The sequence below is a fragment of the Canis lupus genome, chromosome X, assembly GCF_048164855.1.
Source record: "Canis lupus baileyi chromosome X, mCanLup2.hap1, whole genome shotgun sequence".
NCBI classification, from domain to species: domain Eukaryota; kingdom Metazoa; phylum Chordata; class Mammalia; order Carnivora; family Canidae; genus Canis; species Canis lupus.
In genome coordinates, this window is record NC_132876.1 from 109,815,640 (window position 1) to 109,822,022 (window position 6,383).

Consider the following 6,383-nt stretch of genomic DNA (forward strand, 5'->3'; position numbering starts at 1 on the left):
GCTGACAACGCTAAAATGATGAAGAGCTCAGATAGGCCCAAGCTGCAGGAATTTAACAAAGTTGTCCAAGGGATGGATAAATAGTGGATGAAGCTCCTGCCAAAGTTGTGCAACTTGGCTTTGTGGACCATCCAAGCCCAGCTCCCTGCCAGGTGAGGGTATGGGGGAGTGTGTGGCTGTCATGGCTGACTCCCTGCTATGAAGGCCGCCAGAAGTAGGCTGTTCCACTGATGCTTTAAGAACAGTTCTCATTTCAGAGCCAATGAGGGCCCATGCGAATATGGTGGTGAGTTGGGGTCAACACATGTCGGCAAGGCCAGTAATAATACTGCATGATATATAACTAAAAAACGCTAACAGGCTTCATTATGACATCTACTTTTTGAAGATAAACCAATCAGGGATTTATCCTCATCGATGAGATGATAACGAAAGGTAGGGATTAAAATAGAAAGTATTGAAGTAGCCTTTGAAAGCACCAGAGCAAACCAAGAGGAAAAAAGAATTTAATGTGGTAGAAACAATTCTGACCAGGATTAGCAAGAAAGTAAAGATGCTCATGCCCCAACCAGAATGAAGCTAATGACGATAATCCCCAACTTAGTTGCCCCCTTACTCTGCGCCCGACATTGCTAGGTGCTTTCATTAACATCAGCATAGTGATTCTCTCTCACAGCTCTATAAAGTAGGTACCATTACCTCCATTTCCTGGATGAGCTTCTGGCAGGCAAAGACTTTAAGTAACATGCCCAAGCCTCTGTAACTACAAAGCAGCAGAGCTGGGATTTGAATCCACGTCTGTCTGGCTCCAAAGTCCAAGCTATTAAACACTATATTCGGGCAGCCCGGGTGGCTCAGCGGTTGAGCGCCGCCTTTGGCCCAGGGCGTGATCCTGGGGTCCCGGGATCGAGTCCCACGTCGGACTCCCCGCGTGGAGCCTGCTTCTCCCTCTGCCTGTGTCTCTCATGAATAAATAAATAAAATCTTTTAAAAAAACCCCACACTATATTCTACCAGTATAAACTTTCTGGCTCTGTGGTGGAGTAGGGTGCCCCGGGGGAATAGCGGAAGTTTCATCACTTGGGTTTTCAGACTGAACAAAATATTAGTACGTGTGTCATAGGAAGTAATCTCTAATGGGTCAGGGTGGATTAAAATAATATCTGCAACTTCCATTTCTGAATGTTAAGAACTCAATCCACAGCACAAGCCATACTGGTGCAGCCCACTGCAGTTTTCCTAGCACCTTCTCACACACACTCTCTCATCTGATGCTCACTGAAACCTTGTGAGGTGGGCAGGCCACATATTACCACGCCTCTCCTCGGAGATGTGATAGGCAGTCCCCTCCGAAACCAAGCCTGGCCAAGTTACTTATCATCAAAAGTATGTGGGAGGAGGGGGAAATGTGATTCCAAAAAAAGTTGCTTATTTCAATCCTGAGCAGTTCATAATTTATTTCCACAGCAGTGTGATTGCTTCCTTTTCAACAAGGCTTTGACTCACTCGGAGGAATGTATTCCATTACAAGTCCGCTGGCTTCAGGCTTTATGTAGAACCCGTTGGTTGCCATGACAACCGGGACTAACAAAATACAAACCATGAACTCTTTCAGTACCGGTCACTAGCTCACTTCTAACAGTCCACTTCGGAATAGTGGAAGCTGATGTTGTTTCCGAGGGAGTGCATATCCATAGCGCCATTCTTTCTGGAGGGCTCCTCCTTCAGGTTTGCACGTAATCTCAAGACATCTGCTTTGGTCTCAAGGGAACCTTGGACATAAGGTTTTTTGTCTCTGTGGCTAAAGAGTGTTTGGAGAACAGTGTCTTCGGCCATGTTATTCTATTTTTTAAAAACTTGCATTTCTCATACCAAGCAAATTTTGCTCGGGTCAAAGCAAAAAAAAAAAAAAAAAAAAAAAAAAAGAATATACGGACTATACTAATGGCTTGATATAGCACAACCCCTACAGCATTTACTTAAGCACCCAGCTCTTACCAGAGGGTGTTTATTCACTATACCAAAAGGTTATAGACAATATGTTCAGATTTTGAATAACGAAATACTTTCTAAGACATCATAAAACCTCATTGGTTATGGCTAAATGGGAAATTGGAAGAAAGAGCGGTGGGGGAGCTTCATTTGAAATAGTTTTTCTGAATTGTAGTGAACCTCTGTTTTTCCTTGCTCGGTAGCCATCCCTAAATCTTCTGAAAGCAATCTGACTCTCTTTGGGTAACCACCCTCTACCTCAACCTCAGTCATGTAATTCAGGTACAGCTGGCCCTACTCCAGTTCCAGGAATGTACCTATAACACAAGCCTGACCAATGAGAGTAATGTGTCCCACTGAATATGGATATTGGTTCAAGGAGAGGCACATGACCAAAGTTAGGCCAATCTAAGCCAGTAAGATTCAACACCACAATATTCTTTTTAAGATTTTAAGATTTTATTTTTAAAATATACCTCTCTACACCCCACAGGGCACTTGAATTCACAACCCCAAGATCAAGAGATGTTTACTCCACTGACTGAGCCAGTTAGGCGCTCCAATTCCATAATTTTTGTTGGAGTTCTTGGGACAGAGGGATGTTCTGGAGTTGCTGACCAGATGTATGAAAGCCTAGAGATCCTGGCAGCCATCTTGCTACCAAGAGGAGACAGTCACCTGAGAACGGAACCTACTTGAAGGGAAATCAGAAGAGAGATGGAAAGAGTTAAGACCCAATTTCCAATGACATTGTTTGAGCCCCTAAGTCAAGCCTTGTCTGAAGTCTGTCTATGGACTTTTTGGTTATTTGACCAATAAATTCCTATTCTCCTTAACTTTAGCTTAATTGGATTTGTTATTTACAACCGAGGAAGTCCTGATTAAAAGAGAAAAAGATCTGTATTATTTTAAATGCAATGATTAAATCTAAGCTAAAAAGTACAAGAGATCTCCAGGGACCCGTTTCAGTGATTAGATAATTATGCCATTCTAATAAGCCTAATTAATTCCTCTGAAATCAATCCCTTGGGGGAAGCTTATTTGCTTAAATATTTTAGAGATCTCCCCTTACAATCTTATTTATGATTTTAATTTGTGCTCCTGAGAAATAAGTTGCTCAGAAAGGGATACATTTTGACTCCCATCTTAACTAAAACACATCAGTGGGATTTTACTGTAGAAGGCACGTGATGTCTTTCTCAGCCTGACAAATAACTGGACGCGCCGATTTCTCATCATGGACAATCCTGAACTTCCAAAAGAAAAACAAGCCATACTATTTTTGAGTCTTCAGCTTCAAGGCATTATTACATTTAATTAGCTTTTGCTCCATTAGGCACTGCGTAGTCTTTTTTTAATTATAAAACATTTGGAGCCCCTGCCAAAAAAACTTTAACAACATATAATTATTATGTTGTTTTCCTTTAAATATCTTTAAGAACTTTACAAATTTTCCTATTCATTATCATCCATCTTAGGAGGTTAATATATTTAGTAGATTTCTTGGAGTACCAATAAAACACTAAAAGTTACATTAGGACAGAGATTCTCAACTCTGGCTGTGGAGTGAAATCACCTGGGGAGCATTTCAAAAATACTAATGGCATGGCCCCACCCTAGACTAATTGAATTAGAATTTTTTGGAGTAGGGTCCTGGCATCAGTGGTTTTAAAAGCTCCCCAGGTGATTCTAATGTCCAGCCAGCGATGAGAAAAACTGCATTGTTGGAAATATTGACTACAATCTATGATCTGCTTCAGTAAGGATGCATTTAATAAGGAATCCTTTGGAAACACCCTTAATTTCTCAAAACAGAATTAAAAAAATATACACACACACACACACACAAAATACATTATATATGTTTGAGAACTCACTTATGCTCTTGGGTATATGGAGACACCTCTCACCAAACCTGTTCCTTCAAAATTACTTTTCAGAGAAATGTGCAAGAGGCTACTTGCCATGTGTTAGAACACCATTCTTCCTTTCTTCGAGGTGAATTATTTCCATTACTATCCTTGAATATTGTCTACTTGACATTGCATAGTTCTGCAATTGTTTGTTAGCTTTCCCTAAGGGAGAGCTTACTTACTAATTCTCCAACTCCACTTAGTAGCATTTGTACTTAGAGGAAGACTTGCTATTACTGCCCCAGGTGATATTATCATCTTGGTTCTGCATAGTATATAAAACCTAAAAAGATCCAAAGAAACTTTCAGTGTGTGAGAAGAGTAAGATCTTGAGATAAAGGTGACAGGATGAAGCCAAACACAGAATCTCTTTCCCTTCACGCAAACACAAAGTGATTTTTAAAAGTAGCAAAAATATACCAATAGCAAGTATAGAAGAAAAGTGATATGAACTTGCCAAAATAAGAAATGGTAGCCAGAGGAAGAAATTGATAATTTGGATTTTTATTCTGACTCAGTGGTGTGCTGGAGCAGGTTCTAATGGGCTCATAAGAGCTGAGCTGAAAGTCCAAGTTTCAGGGATTTTTCAAGCCAGGTATTAAATGGAGCAATTATTATTATTATTATTATTTTAGATTTTTAATTTGTTTATTCACGAGACACACAGAGAGAGAGGCAGAGGCAGAGGCAGAGGGAGAAGCAGGCTTCCCACAAGAAGCCCGATGTGGGACTCGATCCTAGGTCCCAGGATCATGTCCTGAGCTGAAGCCAGACACTCAACTGCTAAGCCACCCAGGCATCCTTTAAATGGAGCAATTATTAAAAATTAAGTTATATATACTTAACAATTAAATTATATTAAAAATAATATTTAAAACAAAGATAGTAAATGCTCAAAAACACCACTTTCTAATTATTTCATTTTACTATTATCTATGTTTTTAAGATTATTTACATCGACTGTATCCATATGGTGGAAATACTGTATAATGTTGTACTAAGCTATATAGTGCTGCATGTTCCAATCCCGCATTTAGTAATGTCATATTGGTAGCTTGAAATTGGCTACAGTGGGAATATTTATGGTATTGGAAACTGGCATACATTATACATCAGGGATTTTTGAGAGCCAGTTGTTAAACATTTACCACCACACCACTGCTCTTAATCTCACCCCCACGTCCACTGATGGTCACCTGCCAGTTAACAAAAACCCAAATTCTCACCAGTCACTCTCAATTTAGAGAGAAGTGAATTAATGAGGAAAGTAAGAAACCCTAGAAAAAATCAAGGAAAAGAGTTGCATATTTCATCAGGGACAGAAAAAAGCATCCTTGGAGTATGCCATTTACTATGGATTCATACAAAATTGGGGGCATAATCCCAAGCCTAAGGATATAACATGTTAAGAATAGGGTATGTTGGGACACCTGGATGGCTCAGCAGTTGAGCATCTGCCTTTGGCTCAGGTCCTGATCCTGGGATCTGGGATGGAGTCCCGCATGGGCTCCTTGCAGGGAAGTTACTTCTCCCTCTGCCTGTGTCTCTGCCTCTCTCTCTTTCTGTCTCTCATGAATAAACAAATAAAATCTTGAAAAGAAATAGGGTATGTCTCCGAGTATGAGATCTGAACTCCAGTGCAGATCACAGAAGAAATTCTTTAAAGAGAGCTCGCGTCCCCCACCAAGAGGGCACACAACTCCAGCTGAACTCTATCTCTGCCTCTACGGCCATATCATCAGTGCAGAGAGAAGTACATAGAACATCTCATTTAGGCCTCAAACTGGAGTTGTAAGAGGAAGACAAATGAGTTTGAGGTAAGTTAGAATGGGGTGGAGATATCACTCATATGTGTCGGAGAAAACAAAAGGTCCAGTGAACTGCCAACATGGAGAGTGAGAAACTAAAAAGACCAAAAACCAAAATGAAATGCTAAAACAGCAGATGTAGCTAAAAAGGCTAAAAAGATGTCAGTTAAGAAAACAAGTTGAAGACCAGCACGATACCATTGCAGGTTGAATAAATTAATTAGGAACAACAAGAAGAATGGACACCAGGTGAAATACCACATTATTGACAGAAAAGCTTTGAGGTTATACAAACCTCAGAACAAGGTAAAGACAAATGTTAACATTTTAGAATATTGGTAACTAAATAGAATTTGGTAACACCTCGATTGGGATATTAGAATTAACATCACAAATGAGGGGCAGAGAGACATCAGGTGGATGTGACACACCCTGAGAAGGACCTAGCACTTAGTATTCTGGCTGCGATTGTACAACTGGAATCTAAGAAGCATTCTATTAAAAAAAGAAAAAGTTCTATATTCTTTTAAGATGTCAGTGTCATAAGAGACAAATAATGCTAAGAAACTGATCCAGATAAAAGGAGACTGAAGAGGATGATGACTGTTATGGTCTGAATGTTTGTGTGCCTCCAAAATTCATATGTTGAAAACCTAATGCCCAAGGTGAT

General features: G+C 40.0%; 1 long non-coding RNA gene across 1 annotated transcript; it reads left to right on the plus strand.

Moving 5' to 3' along the window:
- Window positions 1-1,585: 1,585 nt before the first annotated feature.
- On the plus strand, window positions 1,586-2,828 carry LOC140627920 (uncharacterized). Its single transcript, XR_012026417.1, has 2 exons — window positions 1,586-1,728; window positions 2,486-2,828. It is a non-coding gene; the product is annotated as an uncharacterized lncRNA (long non-coding RNA).
- The last annotated feature ends 3,555 nt before the right edge of the window (window positions 2,829-6,383 follow it).